This window comes from Canis lupus, chromosome 15, assembly GCF_048164855.1.
Source record: "Canis lupus baileyi chromosome 15, mCanLup2.hap1, whole genome shotgun sequence".
Classification (NCBI taxonomy): Eukaryota; Metazoa; Chordata; class Mammalia; order Carnivora; family Canidae; genus Canis; species Canis lupus.
In genome coordinates, this window is record NC_132852.1 from 7,163,818 (window position 1) to 7,184,929 (window position 21,112).

General features: G+C 49.2%; 1 long non-coding RNA gene across 1 annotated transcript in view; it reads left to right on the forward strand.

Annotated features, from left to right (window-relative positions):
* The window catches only part of LOC140604596 (uncharacterized), a 45,797-nt gene extending 37,389 nt beyond the window's left edge, over positions 1-8,408 (forward strand). The window contains exons 3-4 of the long non-coding RNA XR_012007414.1: positions 4,243-4,342; positions 5,524-8,408. This is a non-coding gene — a long non-coding RNA (uncharacterized lncRNA). The remainder of the gene's footprint in view (positions 1-4,242; positions 4,343-5,523) is intronic.
* The last annotated feature ends 12,704 nt before the right edge of the window (positions 8,409-21,112 follow it).

A 21,112-nucleotide genomic window follows, 5' to 3' on the forward strand; every position in this document is an offset into this window, starting at 1 on the left:
GAGGAAGTGACAATTTATCTTGATTGTCATTTTCTATTCATAAGGGGGGAGGCAGTTTGGTTAACATGCATATGGCTGAATGGTTATAAGAACAAATTGAGTCACATTTTCCTTAGACACTTTTGTAAGTTATTTTGTACTATGAGGTCAGTAGTATCATAGTTTCTCAGGGATATGATCTTGACAGAAAAAAAGCAACTGTTCAGTTTCATTAAAAACACAAGGAAGTAAGGATATACTTAGAAAGCATCATTGAAATACTCCATTTATTTCTCTCTAATGCAATTCAGGTGTTCTTCTGCATGTTCTAGGACAGTGCTTCCCAAATGGTAATGTGAAAACAAATCACCTGGGTATCTTATTAAAATGCAGATCTTATTCAGTACAGCTGGGTTAGATCCCAAGGCTGGATGTCTAGCAAATTCTTAGGTAATATTAATTCTGTTGTTTCCTCGAACAACGGAATATCAGAAAAATATATACGGTTGTTTTTTTTTATGACCGTCACACACACACACACACAGAGAGAGAGAGAGAGGCAGAGACACAGGCAGAGGGAGAAGCAGGCTCCATGCACCGGGAGCCCAATGTGGGATTCGATCCCGGGTCTCCAGGATTGCGCCCTGGGCCAAAGGCAGGCGCCAAACCGCTGCGCCACCCAGGGATCCCCGAAATACGTTTTGGTAGCTTCTAGGTAATGCTGTTCCTTCTGGGTTTTTAAACCACATAAAATATATGATATTCGTATATTTTTATATGAAAGGTAAAATTTAACACCCCTCACATTTACACTTTATCATAATCTAGATTATAAGAGACTGGTTTTATGGTCTTAATTTTATGTTCAAAAAGGCTTATAATTAATACCCCATTTGATTAAAAATATTAACCAAATTAGATCCTAAGATTTCAGATATTTTGATCAATTTTTCTCTATTAGCAATCTTCCACATTTACCATTGGTTCGACATAAAATGGACTCTAATAAAGGATTCATAACTCACTGACAGAGTGCCACTTAAAAGAAAACTGATGGATTTTATACAGATTTTAAAAAGAGGAGAAATAAAATAAATTTCTTTCTGGGATGTTTTGGAAAACCCAAATACTTGTGCTTGTTATCTTTCCAGGCTTAATTCATTAGGTATCCTTGATCATATAGATTTCTGTGACTTTACCTAGTTTAGCACCCAAATCTATAAAGCATCTGTGTTGTGAACGGTAACAAAAACTGTGATGAGTTCCATGTGTCTTTATACTTCTTTGTGTGTGTGTAAATTGTGAACGAGATTAAGACAGGGAGATGAGACAAACAGAAAAGAGAGAAGGAAGAAAGAAAACATCAGAAAAGTGCAATTCTAAATTAACTGAAGCAGCTGAAGTCTGGGATTTATATTTGCTCCATCTTGTTCTTCGAGACCACAAACCACTGTGCTTCTGCTGCCTGCATTTTCTTTTTTTTTTTTTTTTTTTTTTTTCTGCCTGCATTTTCTAACTGGGTAGAGAATCACCTGATTCACCGCCTTTTTGCCTTTGCTTTAATGACATGGAAGATCCATATAATAGTGGAATTTTATTTCTTACCTGAAAGTCAAGAAGGGCTGAAAAGATATCCCTGGTGGTGTCTTCATCAGATTTGTAAGATTCCACCCAAATCATGTTGTTAGTCTATTACAGTTTGTGTGCGTGTGTGTATGCTGGTTGAAAGATCTCCATCAGTTTTCTTTTTAGATACAAGAAAACCTTTAAAATTGATTACTGATAGTATTTGTAAGATTTTTTCCTCATATTGCACCCCAAATAAACAGTGACACAAAGCAGGACATACTACTACATGCTTTATTAATCCTGAGAAAATATTCATTACCTGATTCATTCCTGCAGTGCATTATTTCATTTGGCAAAAAGTCAACAGAAGAGAACAATCCTCCAGACTGGCTTGATTTACAATGATGTGGGGTGATTGGTTGAAAGATATTTGGACTGGTTGCACCTCCAAAATGAACCAAACCTGAGATGCTATACCCTGGGTTGGTTCCCAGATCATAACTATCTAGTAAACAAAATTATATCTAGGGTGTTCTCAATATCTTCTCCACTGTAATCATTTATAGAAAATCTCTTTGTAATACTTTTTTATCAACAATTCTTGTATATAAATGTGTTCCACTTAGGATCTAGTTTTGTAGCTTCCTTTTTCACAATAGGAATGAAGAAGGGGGGCTAAGCTCTTGTGTTGTCTTCACAAAACCGTCCATTGGGTCTTGTATTGCTATTATCTAGAAAGGAGGGATTCACAGCATTCTCCTTACTCCTGAAAATTTTCCTCCTCCCTATTGATATGAGAGAGCCTGGTTCTTGTCTCATGGAATCGAAGCATGAATCTCAGAGATGACAGAGAGTGGGCAAAGCGGTAGTTTATTAAGCAGAGAACAGAGAGCTCTCAGGAGTGAGAGGGGTCCTGACAGGGTTGCCCCTGAGGGCTTTTACGGTCTGTCTTTTATAGGAAACTGATCAGGGAACTTGGTGAATTTCTTGTCAATATCAAGGTGGATATTTAGAACAAACATGGTGGACTGGTAACCATCATAATAACTGACAAGATGTTCTTATAAATATCATGAGCCCAAACAAGGTGTTCTCTGCTTTCTCATGACTATCTCCTACATAATATTCCTCTACACCAGGGATTTCTGTGAGCCTAGTCAGGTAGCCCATGGCCTTGAGATTCTTGTGCATCTTGGTTTGAGCAGGGACTATTGATAACCCCTTAATGACATATTTCTTCATGGCCTGGTTTCTGTGATTACTTAATAGCCACTCAAGGGAGGTACTCCCTCACATTTTGGAGCTAGGGAGCCAGGTTTATTTTTTCTGTTTTTACTGTCTTATCTCTGTTTCCTTGGGATGGGTAGGAGTCTAACTCTGGGACCTTTCTTATCTTTCCCTGCCTAGTCCTGTCTGCCCCTAACTCCTTCCTACATCAGTATCAAATTATCCCACTACTCAAACTTTCAGAAAAATTATCTCAAGAGACCAGAACTCATCTTCCCATGCCTTTTTTGCCTATTTGTATCAATAACAACAACAAAAAATCCCAAAATCCTAGGCTTTCTTTAAAATCACAGCTTCTCATGCTCTTACGGATGCCATCCTGACATAGCACTAGCACAAACCTATATTCTCTCTCTCTCCAAATATGGAAAATTTTTCTCTACACTTTCTGGAACCCACATCTCATCAATTTATTATGATGACTCCTTCCATATCTCTTCCCACATGAAACCTGAATCTTTTCTATGACTGTTAGGCTGTGACGCTTCCTTTAAAATTCTCTGCAAATCACTGGCAATGGTGATGAATAGGTGTATTCTTTACTCTTCATTACAACTTATGTACCATAGTCTCTCTCTCCAACTAAAACCCCCAGATTTCAAGCCCATGTCACCAGATGATATTGCCTACTTTGACATTCAGATCAGAAATTCATAGGTCCTGGTGCCATGTCCATTATAATATGCCTTGAATATATTAGCTTGAGGTTATCACTTTCCTTTTACAGTATACCTGTCTTGAAAATTCTGGTTTTCCAATTGTTAAAAAAAATATTATTAAAGAGAGGAAAATGCCTTGTATGTATCTAGAAAACAAAACTCTCCATCATGTCAATAAAATTTAAAAAATAATTTAAACAGAAGGAATCAAAGTGGTAAAAAATATGTAAATATTAGTTCTCACCTTACTAATCATGGGAATGCAAGAAGCTGTGAAGACTACATATCCCCAAAATAGGCAAACTTTTTTGACAAAAAAATAGACAAAAACTAGTATGTCAGGTACTATCAATGATGGTGAGAATACCAAGAAAAGAGAACTCTAATATCCTGCTGGTGGCAATGTGTTTCAAAAGCATTTATAAAATATAAATTTGAATAACAAAAATATAAATTTTCAATAAAGTGAATATACATATGACGTATGGCTCATAGATTATATTTCTTGGTATTTAACCTGTAGAAGTGTGTATCAACATTGTAACTGTGATAACCAGGAAATAAGTAAATGTTCATCAGCATGTAATTGAGACATATTTAGAGAGTGGGCTCTCATATATTAATCAGTATTATGATTTTCTACAGTCAAGAATCTAAGTATATTTTTAAAATTGTTAAGTGCGAGAAGAGGGGCAAGATGTCGGAAGAGTAGGATCCCCAAATCACCTGTCCCCACCAAATTACCTAGATAACCTTCAAATCATCCTGAAAATCTACAAATTCGGCCTGAGATTTAAAGAGAGACCAGCTGGAATGATACAGTGAGAAGAGTTCGTGCTTCTATCAAGGTAGGAAGACGGGGAAAAAGAAATAAGAAACAAAGGCCTCCAAGAGGGAGGGGCCCGCGTGGAGCCGGGCTGAGGCCGGGGCGAGTGTCCCCGGGGCAGGAGAGCCCCGTCCCGGAGGAGCAGGAGCTGCACCAACCTTCCCGGGTGGAAAGGGGCTCGCAGGGAGGTGGAGCAGGACCCGGGAGGGCGGGGATGCCCTCGGGTTCCCTGGGACAGTAACAGACACCTGCGCCCGGGAGAGTGCACCGAGCTCCCTAAGGGCTGCAGCGCGCACGGCGGTGCCCAAAGCAGCTCGGAGGGGCTCGGGCAAAGGAGGAGGCTCGGCGGAGCGGGCTGCAGGGCCGGAGCAGCTTGTGGGGGGGGCTCGGGCGGGGCTCCGTGGAGGGGGCTGTGGGGCGGGAGCAGCTTGGGGCGGCTCGGGCGGAGGAAGAGGCTCCCCGGAGGGGGCTGCGAGGTGGGAGCCCGAATCCAACACTGCAGGCCCCGCAGCACAGGGTGCCGGGACACACCCCAGGATCCGGCCTCCCCCCGGGACAGGCAGAGGCCGGGAAGGCCCAGGACAGCGAGGACGCTCCTGCCCCGAGCCTGTCCCGCCCCGGAGCGTCCAGGCCCTGCAGACCGAGAGCTTTGTAGTTATTGCAGGAGCTGACTCCAGGGCTCCAGACCTGCCGCTGCCACTGGGGCTGTTGCTCCTGGAGCCTCACGGGGTAAACAACCCCCACTGAGCACCAGGCAGGGGCAGAGCAGCTCCCCCAAGTGCTAACACCTGAGAATCAGCACAACAGTCCCCTCCCCAGAACACCAGCTAGACAGACAAGTTCCAGGGAAAGTCAAGGGACTTAAAGTACACAGAATCAGAAGATACTACCCCGTGGTTTTGTTTTGTTTATTTGTTTTTTTTTTTTGTTTTTTTTTGCTTTTCTTTGTTTTGTTTTGTTTTGCTTTTTGATTTCTGTTTGCTTCCCCCACCTTTTTTTCCCTTTATTCCTTTTTCTTTCTCTTTTTTTCTTTTTTCTTCCTTTTTTCTCTTTTCTTTTCCTCTTTTCTTTCCTTCTTTCTCTCCTCTCTTTTTCTCCTTTTCCCAATACAACTTGTTTTTGGCCACTCTGCACTGAGCAAAATGACTACAAGTAAAACCTCACCTCAAAAGAAAGAATCAGAAACAGTCCTCTCTCCCACAGAGTTACAAAATCTGGATTACAATTCAATGTCAGAAAGCCAATTGTCAGAGAGCTGGAGAAAAGACAGCAAATAGATCCTACACCCAGCAGAAGAAGAGGGTTAAAAACGATGTGAGCAGAACTCAATGAAATAGAGACCAGAACTATGCGACTGATCAACAAAACCAGGAGTTGGTTCTTTGAAAGAATTAATAAGATGAAACATTAGCCAGCCTTATTAAAAAGAAGAGAGAAAAGACTCAAATTAATAAAATCATGAATGACAAAGGGGAGATCACTACCAACACCAAGGAAATACAAACGATTTTAAAAACTTATTATGGGCAGCCATACGCCATTAAATTAGGCAATCTAGAAGAAATGGACAGATTTCTGGAAAACCACGAACTACCAAAACTGGAACAGGAAGAAATAGAAAACCTGAACAGGCCGATAACCAGGGAGGAAATTGAAGCAGTCATCAAAACCCTCCAAAGACACAAAAGTCCAGGGCCAGATGGCTTCCCTGGAGAATTCTATGAAACGCTTAATGAAGAAACCGTACCTATTCTACTACAGCTGTTTAAAAGATAGAAAGAGATGGAGTACTTCCAAACTTCTTCTATGAGGCCAGCATCACCTTAATTCCAAAACCCAACAAAGACCCCACCCAGAAGGAGAATTAGAGACCAATATCCCTGATGAACATGGATGCAAAAATTCTCAACAGGATACTAGCCAATAGAAGCCAACAATATATTAAGAAGATGATTCAAAATGACCAAGTGGGATTTATACCCGGGATGCAATGCTGGTTCAACACACGTAAACAATCAATGTGACTAACCATATCAGCAAGAGAAAAAAAGAAGAACCATCTGACCCTCTCTATAGAGACAGAGAAAGCATTTGACAAAATACAGCATCCGTTCCTGATCAAAACTCTTCAGAGTGTAGGGAGAGAGGGAATATTCTTCAGCATCTTAAAAGCCATCTACGAGAAGCCCACAGCAGCTTTCCCAATGGGGAAGCACTGGGAGCCTTTCCCCTAAGATCAGGAAGAGGACAGGGATGTCCACTCTCACCACTGCTATTCAACATAGCCCTAGAAGTCCTAGCCTCAGCCATCAGGCAACAAAAAGGAATAAAAGGCGTTCCAATTGGCAAAGAAAAATTCAAACTCTCCCTCTTCACAGATGACATGATACTTTACATAGAAAACCCAAAAGAGTCCACCCCAAGATTGCTAGAACTCATACAGCAATTTGGCAGTGTGGCAGGATACAAAATCAATGCCCAGAAGTCAGTGGCATTTCTGTACACTAACAACGAGACTGAAGAAAGAGAAATTGAGGAGTCAATCCCATTTACAATTGCACCCAAAAGCATAAGATACCTAGGAATCAACCTAACCAAAGAGGTAAAGGATCTATACCCTAAAAACTACAGAACGCTTCTGAAAGAAATGGAGGAAGACACAAAGAGATGGAAAAATATTCCATGCTCATGGATTGGAAGAATTAATATTGTGAAAATGCCAATGCTACCCAGGGCAATTTACACGTTCAATGCAATCCCTATCAAAATACCATGGACTTTCTTCAGAGAGTTGCTACAAATCATCTTAAGATTTGTGTGGAATCAGAAAAGACTTCGAATACCCAGGGATTTATTGAAAAAGAAAACCATAGCTGGGGGCATCACAATGCCAGATTTCAGGTTGTACTACAAAGCTGTGGTCATCAAGACACTGTGGTCCTGGCACAAAAACAGACACATAGATCAATGGAACAAAAGAGAAAATCCAGAAGTGGACCCTGAACTTTATGGTTAACTAACATTCAACAAAGCAGGAAAGACTACCCACTGGAAAAAAGACAGTCTCTTCAATAAATGGTGCTGGGAACACTGGACTTCCATAGGCAGAAGAATGAAACTGGATCATTCTCTTACATCATACACAAAGATAAACTCAAAATGGATGAAAGATCTAAATGAGAGACAAGATTCCATCAAAATCCTAGAGGAGAACACAGGCAACACCCTTTTTGAACTTGGCCACAGCAACTTCTTGCAAGATACATCCATGAAGGCAAGGGAAAGAGAAGCAAAAATGAACTGTTGGGACTTCATCAAGATAAGAAGCTTCTGCACAGCAAAACTGAAAGACAACCTACAGAATGGGAGAAGATATTTGCAAATGATACACCAGATAAAGGGCTAGTATCCAAGATCTATAAAGAACTTATTAAACTCAAAAGAAAAGAAACAACACATCCAATCAAGAAATGAGCAAAAGACATGAACAGAAATCTCACAGAGGAAGACATAGACCTGCCCACCAAGCACATGAGAAAATGCTCCACATCACTGGCCATCAGGGAAATACAAATCAAAACCACCATGAGATCCCACCTCACACCAGTGAGAATGGAGAACATTAACAAGGCAGGAAACAACAATTTTTTGTCTGCTTTTTATTGAAAAAAAGACCATGATTCTTTGGGAGGTGATACAAGATTGCTTTCCAGTCAGATCATAATTTCCACGATTTCTGTAATAACTATAAATTTGAAAGTTTCTCACTCTCCCCACCCCAATTCACTTTTGGCACCTGTGTGTGAAATGTCACTTCCAAAAAATGGGGGAAAATATGCTGAATACTGGGTTTTCATCACATAGTACTCCTTTCCTGAGGAAAAATTTTCTGGTTGCTAAATTGAGAATATTGATACAAGAATGCTGAACAATATCTCATCAGTAAAAGCCTTTTTCTAACCAACTCAATGGCTGTCTCAGAAGAAAATTACATAGAAATGGCATCCAATTCTCAGAGGTAAAAAGGCAATGGCTTATCTTATCCTTTTCCACTTCTCCTAATTTTACATTTAGAATTAGAGCAAATCTATGAGAGGTAGTAGAAGGTCTGGCACAGGCTCTGGCTTCATGATTTGAAAATACAATTTCAACTCATCACATTCTTCAGAAGAACTCATTATACCTAAAGGAAGCACACAAAGAGGGTCTCTTCACCTCTGCATGCAGAGGTTGACCAGAAGGACATACATTGGTTACCAACAGAGAAGGATGGGCCTGGAGGTGTCTGAATTGCCTCAGGTAACGCAGGGCCCGGAGATGCACATCTGTGCCTGGCATGTGCTGTCTTAGCAATTGCAGAATTTCATAAGGGACGGAAATTCTGGGAACTGATGAAAGTCGTCCCCATAATAATTCAGCCATATTTCCATCATGAAGGAGATGGCCCTGGGGAGGGACAGGCGGGCACAGGCGTCAGAAGACAGGGCTCTGTCACATGCAGGTGTCCCGGGGAAGCCCTGCAGGACCCGGGCCCCGGCCTCCCGCGCGGGGTGTCGGAGGCCAGTCCTGCTCCTCGTCCCCCTGCCACCTGGCGGTCCTGCCTGCCACAGGCCTGCTCCCTGAGGAGGGGCTGGCACGCAGCCTCTGTGTGGGGAGCCCAGGCCCAGCGGGGTGACCATCAGCGTCTCTCCTGGGGAAGCTGGGCTCCCTCCTCAGCCTGGTCCCTGCCCACCTGCCCCTTGAGTCCACTGGCAGGTGTCCGGGGACTGGGGGAGGGGGGGCGTCTGGCCTGTCATTGCCCTCACTGCACACACTGTCACTCTGGGAAGCTCCAAAGCAGGAGGGCTCGGGCTCTGTGTCCTACCAGGCCTTGCCAGGAGCCGCCCAGGACCGCCACCTTCCCTCCTGTGGCTCTGGGCTGCCTCCCTCCAGAGGGGCCCCTGGGGGTGTCCTTCCACTGACTCTAATCTCCCATCTCCCACAGGGCGAGGGCCGCCTGGTCCGGGAGCCCTCACCGGCCGTCCTGAGCACCTGCTGTGCCCCCGGGTGCAGGTGCCACCAGATTGGGGAGTGCGATGCTCCCACCCCCTCTGCTCTGGGTCCCAGGTGTGGGGCAGAGAGAGGGTTGGGGGGGATGGAGAAGGTCTCCCTGAGGGGTCCCAGTGCCTCCCACCAAGCCCGCACCCCATCCACCGCTCTCCTTCGCTCTTTTCCCGAAGGGGCCTTAGACCTTTACCCTGTCACGGGAATTGCCGATGTGTGGGGTGAGGGTGCAGCCCACCCCACCCCACAGCCCCCTCGGTGCCCTCCTGGAGAGGGAAGGCCCTCCTGCAGGAGCCGGAGTCACTCACAGTTTCCAGCGCTGCAGGACCACGTCATTATTACCCCACGCATCTGCGATGCACCCATACCTAGAGGAGAGCGGGGGCATCCCATGAATTGTCCTGTGGACGTGACCTCTCATCATGGGGGCTGTCACCCTCTGACCCCGACTAGGCCAGAGCCCTGGGGGCCGTCAGCTCTGTGCGTGGGGCCACGCGCAGCTCCCAGAGAAGTGCCCGCACCTGCTGGGGCCTCCTGAAGGCTTGAGCATGAAAGGGCTCCGGCCAGGCCCTTGGCCCATATCCTAGTGGGCTTGGGGGGTCCCGGGGTCCCCCAGTCTGGCTGCCCCAGGACACAGACCCCCGATGGACTCTCAAACCTCCCTTTCAATGGGGAAACAGGCCGCTCAGGACCCTGGTGATGGGGGGGGGCGGGGAGGAGGAGGCACAGGCCTGGTCACTGGGAGGAGGACGGCTGCTGAGCACAGGCACAGCCCCTCTGGCCGACCCACCACAGGCCAAGCCCCAGGGCTGCCCTCCAGGACCCCGCTAGGCCCTGGGGGACCCTGCTCCAGGCGGGGGAGCAGCCCGAGGCCGGGAAGCCCACACCATCCCCAGCCTCCCCAGCAGCAGATGGCCCAGCCCTGGGCTGCGGAGGGGCAGGTGCTCACTCGGTGAACAGCAGATCCAGCACCTCGTCCGTGGTGGCGAATGTACGATAATCCTCCAAAAAGCTGAAGACGTAGATGACGTCCCTGCGCTGCAAGGCGAGCAGCAGTTGTCGGACTTTGTACTCCAGCAGCTCCGTCCGGCTGAGCTTCTTCGGGGCGATCCGATGCCCCTTCCTGGCCAAGGCCCCTGTACCCTGAGGTGGAACAGATGGGACGTGCAGCCTGCAGGGAGCCGCCAGGAGGCCTGGGATCCCGCCCCGGCAGGCCCTGCGCTGGGGCCCCGTGGGCTTGAGGAGCTGGGGCTCCCTCTCCCGCTCAAGCTCCCTGCCTGTCTCTTACACAAACAGGACCAACTATGCAATAGAGAAACAATCTCAGAGGATAAATGTTCAAAATATTTGGATCAGTACAAGGACCTCCAGAGACACAGAGAGAGAGACCGAGAGAGGCAGCCACACAGACAGAGGGAGAAGCAGCCCGTGCAGGGAGCCCAGGCAGGGCTCGATCCCGGGCCTCGGAGATCAGGCCTGGGGGAAGGCAGGCGCTAACCCCCGGGCGACCAGGCCTCCCCTGAGGGCTCTATTCTGATGTTCCCACACATCTGTGCGCAGGGACTCTGCATCTGGCCCAGGCAGGGGCAGGGCCATGGGGGCAGGTGTGGGGAGGGGGGGATCCAGACTCATGTGGGAGCAGGAGTGTCGGGGGGCCCAGGGGGTAGCAGGCTGGCTTCTGGGACCCGGGGCCCTTCCTGCTGCATCAGGGCCCGGGTGTCGGGGGGCCCAGCCCCTGCACACACCCTGAGCCCGCGCTGGCCTCTGTTAGCTGTGCAGGGCACCTCCCTGTTCCTGGAGGCGTTGGGGCAGACGACCCCTTTCTCCCGCTCGCGCCCCACGTCCCGGGTGGAGCTCTGTAGAGACAGTGCCCGGCAGCCAGGCAGGAGGCCTCAGTGCCCGGTCTGGCCCCCTCGGCTGGGCCACACCCCCAGCTGCCTCCACCCAGACACACCACAGCGCAGGCGGCACCCACCACCTCCGGGAACAGCAAAGGGATGCGGCTGCAAGGTCTTGGGGTGACTCCGGGGCGGGTAGAGGACCTCAGGAACCCTGTTTCCCCCCTGCCCACTGTGACATCAGGGTGACCCTGAAGGGATCCCCGGGGAATGTGCCACCCTGTAGCGTCCCCCAGCCTGCATGGGACCTGCCCACACATTCCTGGTTCCCTGAACCTGAGGAGGAGGGGATGAGTCTCCCAGGATGGTGGCACAGGGGGCCTGGTCTGGCCCGCGCTGTGTTACCTGACGGCGCCTCCGGATCACCGCCCTGACACCTTGGTACCTATGCTGGAGCCACTGCCTACAGCATTGGAACAAGCCGCACCCCTGGGGTTCCTGGGAGCCAGAGCCCCCAGATGTGGGCCGGCAGCAAGAGAACATCCTCCAGTAGCAGATGTCTCCAGCCAAGTGAGCCTGAGCTGGGGCTGCACTGGATGCGGGTGCCTGGTTACGGGGGTTCCGAGTTCTGTTGGGCTCTGTGACACGGAAGTGACCTCACTGCCTGGGGCCCCCTCCCTGACCCACTCCTGGAGGAAGCTTCAGGGGCAGTGCTCGTGCTGCCGATGCTTCCCCCCTCCCTGCAGGCGATGGCCAGGGACACGACCGCAGCCCTGTCCACAGGCCCCAGGGAAGGACTGTGTGCACCCAGGACCCCAGCCTGGACACACGCCTGGGTTCAGACACGACTGTCCAGTCTTCCCCGGTTTGACCCCAACAAGCCGTTGTGCCCATCGGGGATGGTCGGCGTCTTGACTGTGGGACAGGGGTATCCTAGCGGGTGCTTCCCCCAGATGTCCCCAGGCCACTCTGGCCTCATATCTATGAACTTGGAGGCAGGTGTCACCTGCAGGACATACCCCCACCCACACGTTCTTCCTTGGTGTGTACATGCGTCCAGGTCCACGAGGTCCTATGTGCACACAAGTGGGCACCGGTACCCTCATTCTGGAGGCCCAGAAGGTGACAGTCCCCTTGGGCAGGGATGGACAACAGCTTCCCAGGATCCTAGGCTCCTGAATCCAAGGCAAACCCTGCAGAAGGTGTCGTCTGGTCTCCTGTTGTGATTCTGAGTCTGGGGTTGTGGATTTGCTCCCGAATGGGACCCTCTGTGCCCTGTGACCCTGGGTCAGGTGTTCAAAACTGCAGCTATTTCAGAAAACCGATCTTTTCCTCACCCTTCGATTCATGAGTTACACATCCAAGAAGACTGACACCACACACATTTTTCCAAATTAAATGATATCTATGTTGACATGCATGTTCACTATCTCATGTGCTATTTAGAAGAAAGCAGAAGGGGGTGGTTGTCCTGTCTTCTGGAACGCTTGCTTTCACAGAACTGAAGCTCCAGTGCAGCTCGTGTGTGCTGACTGTGTCACAGCGATGGGGAAGGCTATGGGCCATGGGGCAAGCGCTCAGGAGGACAAAGGATCAGGCTCTGGGCCAGGCCACGTGCAGACATGTTCATGACCAGGTTAATGGAGGACATTGTGGTGTTTGTCCAAACGGGGGCTCCTGTGTTTCCTTTTTCTCTTCTCTTGGACATGGAGCTATTCACCAGGAAGCAGCAGCCTTGCAGGCAGGACTTTCTAGGAGAGAGAGGAGTCAACATGCCTGTGCCAATGTCATTTTTGCTGGATTTATTCACAGGCTAAGTCATTTGAAAACACAAGACAGTTATGTTTAAAAACTACCATGTACTGGGCCAAGACAGTCCTGCCTTAGTAGTTTCTGTGAAATCGGGTGCAGAGCGGCAGGAAAGTCATCTCATCTCCTATTATGTGAAAGTGAATATGTGCATTGTGAGGAATGAGAAATTTCTAGGTGTAGGATGGAGAGATGATGGAGGAGAGATGGATGACAGGGAGGCTCGTCAGCGATAGATGAACACACAGTCGATGGAGAAATAGATATGGAGTAACATTGCTCTTGAGAGCTATTCCTCAGCCCTCCTTTCCTGTTTGGAAGGTCCTGGCCGGGGGTGAAGCAGGAGGACCCATTACTCGCAGGGCAATATTATCAGAAACTTCCTGGCACTTACAGGGTCACAACCTGATCTACTCTTTTCCAAACCAATATTGACCTCCCAGTAGGATCTCCAGGCTTCCAATGAAAGCCATGGTTTCCCCAGGTGCAGGGGCTGCACAGGGGATGAGCAGGACTGCAGAGCATTGGAAGCACAGCACAGGAAGGATTTTTCGCCTTTCCTCAGCAGGCAGTGTCCAGCTGTGTCAACACTAGAGTTGCAAGGTGGGAACCACGTCCCCAGACCTTCTGTCAATAATCATCGTGCTTCTGCAGCTCTAGCAAATGCACACGCTGCAGCCCAAAGTGTGGAGCTGCACACCTGCCAGCCTGAGCAGCTGCACAAAGTGGGGTCCTCCTGGAAGCCTAGGAACAACTTGGGCTGGCCAGCGTCGCCCTCTGCTGGTCTGAGCTCACGGTGCAAGGCTCCTTCCTGTGACCTCCCCTATGCAATGGGAACAGGTGGGTGGACTTGCTCAGGTGTGGATAGCACAGGTGGGAGAAGGTCATCCAGGAGGTGCTGGCCACAGCGTGCAGGGAGCTGAATGGATGATTCTGTGGGTTTTCATAGTGTGAGTGTGTGTGTGTGTGTGTGTGTGTGTGTGTGTGTGTGTGTCTGAATGCAGATGTTAATCCAGCAGAGGTTTAGATACCGAAATTTGTACAGATTGACTTGAGTATGTGGCTTTTTCTGTGGCTTTTTCCTTCATCATTCATGTGTCCTGCCCTATTGCCATTTCACTTAAGATTCCTGTCAGTTCAGATCAAATCAACAATAAAAGACACTTCATTGGATGTAGTCATTCAAAATCTAACTCCACTTTGAGAATTTAAACCCTTTAATTCCAAAAATACCTGTCAGTCTTCATTCATCTAGAATTCCTGGATCCAGTGCTGTAGAGGATGGTTGGTTTTCCGAAGCGGCTCCAGCCATAATGACTGACACAGGATTTCAGGGCACAGAGGGAACTATTTAGGAGGAGATCCACAGCCCGGGCTCAGAGTCACAACTCGACTTAGACATGATTGTTCTCGGAGAGAGAAAATTTCAGGAAGAGTGACAGGTCACTCATCACTAGAATTTTCTGGGCAGTTGGGGCTTTGGAGGACAGGGGTGTGGGATGGGCAAGGTCTGCTCTTCCTCCAGGTAGACCCTCTTTCCTGAAACAAACCCCCAACACACACAGATACTCAAAGAATACACACATCCATACATAAAGGAATGATTATAAATGCTGTCTTAGAAAGTCAAATGGTTTTCCACATGTATTCATACCTCATTAGATCTGGTTCCAATGTATTTTAACTTTTTGAAGCAAATGACACATATTTATTTTATGTTATAAAAGAGAAGAGGATACTTTCTCTACATGTGTGTGGATTCCTCAGGATAGGAAAACCACCAGCTATGCCTGAGCATCCTCTATTAAATAAGCAAAGGTAGAGTCATCAGATCCTGCTACATCAGTTAAACAACAGTTGAGCAAGAAGCGTATTCTACATCAGATTTGAAAATTCCCAAATAGGACTCGGTGCATTTGACAGAAAATAGGTGGACAGTGGGCATTCCGGCTTCCCATAAATGCATCCGTATCTACTGTTGGATTTGAAATAAGGTATTGTCATCCTCTAACCCTTTCCTATGCACATCATAAACTCAAAATTGATTCATCACAATACTTGTATTTTCATAATAAATTACTGATTATATTAGGCATTGTGTATGTACCAACTCCCCGAGGAACCTGAGATAATTGATTATTGTTATCGCAAGAATAAATATATTTAAAAATTCAGTGAGGTCAACTGTGCAAAACACTGGCAAATTACAATTGCAATGAAATAAGATAGTGAAGGGGCAAGATTGTCGAAAATTGGAGACCTCCGCTCAGCTGGATCCTTGAAGGTAGGTAGATGCTATCCGATCGTTGTGAAAAGGTAGGAATCCCACCTGACGTTTAATAAAAGAATTGCTGGAACTCTTCACTGAAAAGCGACCACCTTCTGCAAGGTGGGAGATGCGAGACGTGAATCCAAAGTGATATATCAGAAGGTGAATGGCAGGGCGGGCAGTTTATGCACCCCAGAATCGGGAAAGGGAAGGGCCACAGAGCCCACATTGCAATCTGCCTTGGCAATCTGATCCGGTGAGACACAACCTTGCCTGAAATGAGCTCAGGTGGTGAAATGGGCAGACACTACTCTGGACACAGTGTCTCAGAATTCTGAGAGTCCCATAAAGAATGGGGGTGTCCACGGGGGTGGAGTTCCCAAGCCTTGGGGTGTGGACACTGGTCATGGCCAACAAGAGTGCGAGGGGCCTCTCAGCTCAGTTGGCCCTAAAACTGGAACCACTTTGCCTAATCGGCTGACCACTCTCCACATGGGAATCCTGCAAAGGACAGGGAAGTGGGGACCCTGCCCCTTCCCCTGGGAGAGGCAGAGAGTGTAGGTGCACCCCCGGGGGACAGCTCTCAGTGCAGAGACCCTGGAAGGAACAGTAACAGGACAACCCTCTCTCTTCTCCTGGCAGACTGGTCTGGGCGCTCACCAAAGGCGTCTGCAGGGTCTGGCAGACCCCAGTGACTCCTGCTTGGCCCTGAGTGCTTACTGAAGAGCGGGACCCTGATCTTTCTGCTCTGAGGCTGGAGATCAGATTCCAGCCATTTCATGTTGGTCTCCTAAAGAGGCACAGGGGGCTTTCAGGGAACAAAGCCACACAGGAAAACCAGAAAGAGCTCACAGTGAGCCCAGCCCCGAGGCAAGGGGTCGTGTAAGCCGGACCAGGAACAGACCCTGAGCATCAGTGCAGCAGGCCCCTCCCCCGGGAGGTCAGCTCCCAAGATGCCATGAACACCATGTGTATGGACATCAAAGGGCTGCGTATTCCAGGTGTGGGACAACACAGTATAGAGAATTTGACTGTTCATCTAATGATTCCTATATCTGCAGTTTAAAATTCCATGATGTTGTCTTTTTCCCCTTTTCCACTGGTTTCGTGTTTTCTCAACTCTTTGATTTTAAGACATTTGATAACTTCGATTTTTTACACTCATATTTTATAGATACATTCTTTATGTTTGGCTTCTTGTCACTGGAATGAATTTTATTGTTCTCCATATATAAGTTTTGCTTCTTGACAATTTGAGATTTAGTGTCTCAGGCTCATGGTATATCCATAACCTATGCCAGCTTGTCCAGATAACTCTGTCTTCCTCCATATCTGGATGAGAGTGGATTTTCCATTGGGAAGATAGATTTGGTCTGGTTTGCTTTGGTTTGGTGTTTTGATGGCAGGGAAGAAAAGACACGTGAGGTGACTAGAGGGGAGAGCACAGGCCTGCCCAGGACTTCTTCTGCTAGCCTTTCTCCCTGGTCTCCTTGGGCACATGGACCAAATCCCCTCCAAGGACATGAAGTGCCAGTTCTGCTGGAAAGCCCAGCCTGAAGGCCCTTTGCTCAAGCCTGCCTGCCTCCTCACCCCTGTGCCCTATATACCTGCAGGTCAAAGAATCCTTAGGCTACTTCACTAGCTCCAATCCCGACATCCCCTGTGAGGATAGGCCTTCCTACCCTTGGACCTCTGGGATCCTCACGGGCTTCCAGAAAGTAGGGAATATTTCAGTTGTGGCATGCATCCCTTGAGTGCCCAGGAAGCTGCATTTTCCTCAGAAGCCATGAGGTAGCAATAGGGCAGCTTTCATGGAATGAGACAGGGGCCTGAGGCTCCAGGGATCAGACTCTGACCCGGGTCACATAATGATTGCATGAATGGGAGTTACTTAGGGCTTGAGGGTGGGAGAAGGATCCCACACCGTGGCTTCTCTACTGCCCTCTGACTTTTAAGAGCCTAGTGTGCACATCGAGGAGCTCCTCTACCCTCCATATGCACAGAGAGAGGGAACACCCTTGAACAGGAGCTCTGGAGTGAGGAAAGAGCAGTCAGTTGTTTTCCTAAAAAAGAAATCCTCATGACACAACCATGGATGTGCTTTGGTTTGGTTTCGTTTGGGTTGGTTTGGTTTTGCTGAGTTTCATTTGGTTTGGTATCACATGGTGTTGTATTGTTTCCATTGGCCGACTTCAGAGATATGCCTGAGAACGAGGGACAGAGAGAGAAAGAGAGACAGTCAGAGGGAAGTACCCAGTCCTGGGTCTCGTGCTATTTGGACCATTACATGCCCACTAGTAAACTTTGCCTTCTTAGGAAATCATCTGGAAGGAGATAAATCTCCATGGTCAGGCCTCTGAAAGGAGGCATCAATATCCAACATTGAAGTGGGTTTCAGGATATATAAAGAATGAAACCGTCAACTCATCCCATTACAGAGCACGTGTGACCGAGGCCCCATGCGGAGCACATGGCACCCACACTGGATGCTCAGGGATCCACGTTGCCTGGGTAGTACTTCATGCAGAACACTGGGTGTGCAGGAGACCCTCAATATCTACGTATCCCCTGAACCTATCAAGCTGCTGTCTCCTCTCAAGTAATTATGGCTGGAGGAATTAATATAACTATGGAGAGGTTCAGAAATGCTGAGCAATAAAAACCCCACAAAACAAGATCAAAAGAATGACATGCACACTATTCATTTGTGCTAATATTTTATTAACAGAAAAACACTACACACAATTCTAAATTAACACTAAAGAATGAACGTACTGCCTGGGTTAAATATCGACAATCACAGTTTCGGCAAAGCTACCACCACTGAGTCAAGAAAAGCTCATCTCAGGAGAAAACACAGTGTCCATTTGCAGGGCCCACAGCGGCTGTTCAAAGCTGAAAACCCAAATGCAGACATGTGTACGCCAATGAGAGCTTAAAGTCTGAGTTTCTATTTCCATTGGAGTCACAAGTGCTCATTCGAAATTCCCTCCATTTCTAGGAGAATCTATTTGCTGAAGAGAAAATTGACATTCCAGAGGGAAGAGTAGCCTTTGCCCCAGCACACGGATTTCCCTAAAGAAAAGTGCATTGTGTGCCTTTGGGGTTCAGTGTCTGTGCACGGCCCCAGGAGTATGAGAGGAAGCAGGCTGTGGACCCAAGAATTCCCATGCAAAGGAGCTGAGCAAGTGCTGATTCCCCACATGAGTCCAGGAGGGGCCACGTCCTCAGGTCCGCAGTCACCCCCTCAGGGTGCTTGGGGTGGAGGACAATGTCCGAGGCCAGGAGCTGGCTCATTCGCTCTCAGTGTCTTCTGAGGATGAGGACACCTGTAGGTCACCATGGAGGACACTCCAGGGGCCACAGACACAGGCTCCGTCCGACATGTGTGGGACAGGAAGGCCCTGAGCAGGGCCTGGCTTCTCGGGAAGAAGGATGAGGGAGCTGCGAGGAACCGGGAGCTCCAGCACCTTCTGTCCAATCTGGTGAAGACCATTCTCAGGGGCTGAGTGGGGGCCCGCGCAGAGGGCGGCCGTGGGGGCTCAGTGCACGGCTGCAGCATCTCCAGGTGAGGTGTGGCAGGTGTGGGCTGGGGGCCCTTTCTTGGCCGGAAGGCAGGTGTCTTCCTGGGCTGCAGGGGCCTGGCTGTGCATCCACAGGCACGTCTACTTCCTGGAGGACACAGACTCCCCGAAATCCCCACAGGGGCTTCCTCGATGATCCCGGAGGTGTGCTGGCTGGGGCTCCATCACGGTTTCTTTCAGGAGTTCTGGGACCTGTCTAGGGGCATCTGGGCACATTTCTTGCCTGGAGTCTGGAGGAACATTTGGGAATTATTTGCCAATGCGTTGCTGACAGCGGGACGGGTGTTCTCCTCAGGATACTTGGGTGGTGCCTGGGTGTGTCCCAGCCCATGGCCCTGGGAGCCAGCCTGGTGACCCTCGAGGGAGACTCTGCAGGGCCTCTTGGCTCTCTGCTGCACAACCAAGCTATCAGCCCTGACAAAGGGTTGGCGACCCGGCTGAGGGGTGTCAGCGATCGGCACATCCTGGGCATCAGGAGGTCCACCAAGTGGGCTGAGGCTAACTTGAGGGCTTCTGAGACGAGAGGTGGATTGGGACCGGAGTCTTATGTCAGGGGGCTGAGTATGTGGTTCCATCGGCAAGGCAGGGTCAGGGATAGAAGGCCTCCTGGTGGTGTAGACGAGCATCGGCATGTGTGGACGCTGTGGGAAAAGAAAACACACGGGACTCCATGAGTTTGGCCCCGGCACCAAGGCAAAATGAACATTCAGGAAAGAAACCAACAAACGCCCACGACCTTAGTAACCACCCCCTCCCCCGGAACAGGGAAAGAAAGAGTTGGGATCTGTTGACCTAGGAGTAGGGAATCTGGCTGCAGGGCTCGTCCAAACAAAGGCCTGACAGGATGCTGTTGATGCCCTTGAGACATGGGGGGGACACGCAAAGTCCTGCCTCACAGCGATGCTTCCTCCATTGGACCAGCGCTTCCATCCTCTCTGCTCATGAGGCGATAGGAGTCCTGCAGCTGGAGAGTCATGGTGGGAGCTCCTGAGTGCGGATGGGCAGTGTGGGATGATGTGTCACAAAGGACAGCGGCCTGTTCTTCTCTGAGGTTGGTATGTGCTCCAGGAGTGCCCGCCAATGACCTTCACACGTCAAACAGCCAGTGTTCGCACAAATACCAGGCATAAGGCAACATCATGGGCACCAAGGGAAAAAAGTGTGCAAATCCACGCTGCTCAACTGCCATTGGTCAGAGAGGAAGTGGAGCCCCGCCTCCCCCAGGAGGCCCATGGAGCCCAGCGAGTCCAGAAGGGCACAGCCCGGGACGCAGCGCACACTCACCCTCACATAGTCACAAGATTCCGTGTCTTCCTTCCAGGTGCACTTCTGCCCCTCCCGGGGACTCCTGGAGAACCTGTGGAGCAGGCCCTTCCTCTGCTTGGCTTCCTGCCTGCACCAGAAATCAAGGCATGGAAAGGAGAAGGAACTCCCTTCCCTGGCTTCCAGCCGGACACCTGCTCGGGGCTTAGGCCAACCTGGTCCTTTCCCTCCGCAGCCACTCTACGCCCACCTCTGCCCCTCATCCTAACTATCGGGAGCTGAACAGGTCGTCCAGGCAGTTTGTTTCATGCAGCGTCAGAAAGGGTCTGCCTTGGCATGTGCCAAGCTCCATAGATTCACTGGTGCAGGGACATTTGTCCAGCCGCAAACCCCACACCAAATCAGCAGGGACAGCTCCATCACCCAAATGTGGACCCTGTTAGTCTGGGAGCTCCTCTGCCTGCCTCGCCCAGCCTGGCTCTGCCCGCAGCCGCCCTGCACACTGTGTATGCACACGGACTCGGGGTCTGTCATATCAGCCTTGGTGTTCGGGTCACCAGCCCCATTCCTCACCTTCGTCTCCCTGCCTTCTCCCTCTCAGCCTGGTTCAACAGCCCAGCCTGGTGCTGCTGGTCCTGCTGACTCCCCGGCTCCACATTCTCCTTCAGCCTCCTGGAGCCCAAGGCCAGGGGAAGGAGGGTTGCGTCCCAGTGTGTTACGGGGCATCTGGTGCTTGATGCCTTGTGTCCAAGGTCCCGCGGTCTTGGACAGGTAAAATGAGGCATATAAACACTGGATTTAAGATATACACTCTTGTAGGAAAGGGAGTTTCAAAGGAATGTTTCCCAAAAGAATGTTTCCCAGTGAGAGAATTCCTGTTGTGGTGGACCCGGGCCACACCAAGGCAGAAACTGGTATTCATCAAAACATTCACAATCTTTGTAGATTGGAATCATAGTCCAGAGAGATAGAAGTGGAGAAGCCAA